Raw genomic sequence first — 1,037 nt, forward strand, 5'->3', positions numbered from 1 at the left:
CACCTCAAGGCACAGGGACGTCCTTGAACTTAATCCCAGTGTTCCTGCATCCATTTTAGAAGAGCTATCTCCCAAACGTGTAATGGAGAGTCAGCTACCTATGCTTTCAATCCTACCTGTGGCCCTACACCTTAGATATTTCTCCAAATAATTAAAGTATTTGAGTAAAATGACACACAATAAACTCTATTCAAGTGTACAATTTGAGGAATTAAAGGACCTACACAAAAATGAAGTTTCCATTTGTGTATAATGTAAGGATGCAGATAAGCTTTATCTGCTTTGTGAGGTGGTTGTTAAAATTGTAAGCTCCCTGAACCTGAACCTCTCTGTCCTTATTTCTGTCTACAGTGTGGACTTTAAAAATGACTTCCTTGAATCTTGTAAGGAATGATCGAAATATATGAAAATTGCGTTTTTACTGCAAAGAAAACATTTAAGGGTAGTGGTTGTCTCATGGGTGTGTTTGTGTATATTTTTGATTCAAATAAGCTCAGCACACTTGACATGGTTTCATCTTTTCTGCCAAAATGAGACTTGAAAGAACAGTGGAGTGAACAGGGCTAAAGAGAATGAATGGTAGAATCAACATATAATAACAAGATATATGGACACAAAATTTTAAATTACAATGGATGACCTTAATTTTTGTTTTCAAATATATTTATTTAAAAGTTTAGAGGATGTTTGAGGATGACAGAGCTGCAATGAGGTTCTCAGCTTTTCTTGTCCCTTAAATGCAGCTACGTGAGCACCAAACCATTTTTGAACACCTAGGAAATTGGCCTGAGTATTAACACAAAAATCTGCATAGCTTCTGCCACAGAACTTGGCAGGTTCATAGCGCAGAGAGATGGACTGAAGGAGAGAAGTCCTCAGAAGGTAAGGAACTGATTTTGTGAAGAGAGGACAGAGAAATGGAGAGTGAGGGTGGTGCAATAAGACAGTGCAGGAAAAGCAATCTCCTTCCCCTCCAAAGTAGCTGGAGAGAAGGATAAAGAAACTCTCACAAGTGATTGAAACAGAAATTTGTTCCC

The sequence above is a fragment of the Suricata suricatta genome, chromosome 12 (genome assembly GCF_006229205.1).
Source record: "Suricata suricatta isolate VVHF042 chromosome 12, meerkat_22Aug2017_6uvM2_HiC, whole genome shotgun sequence".
Lineage (NCBI taxonomy): Eukaryota > Metazoa > Chordata > Mammalia > Carnivora > Herpestidae > Suricata > Suricata suricatta.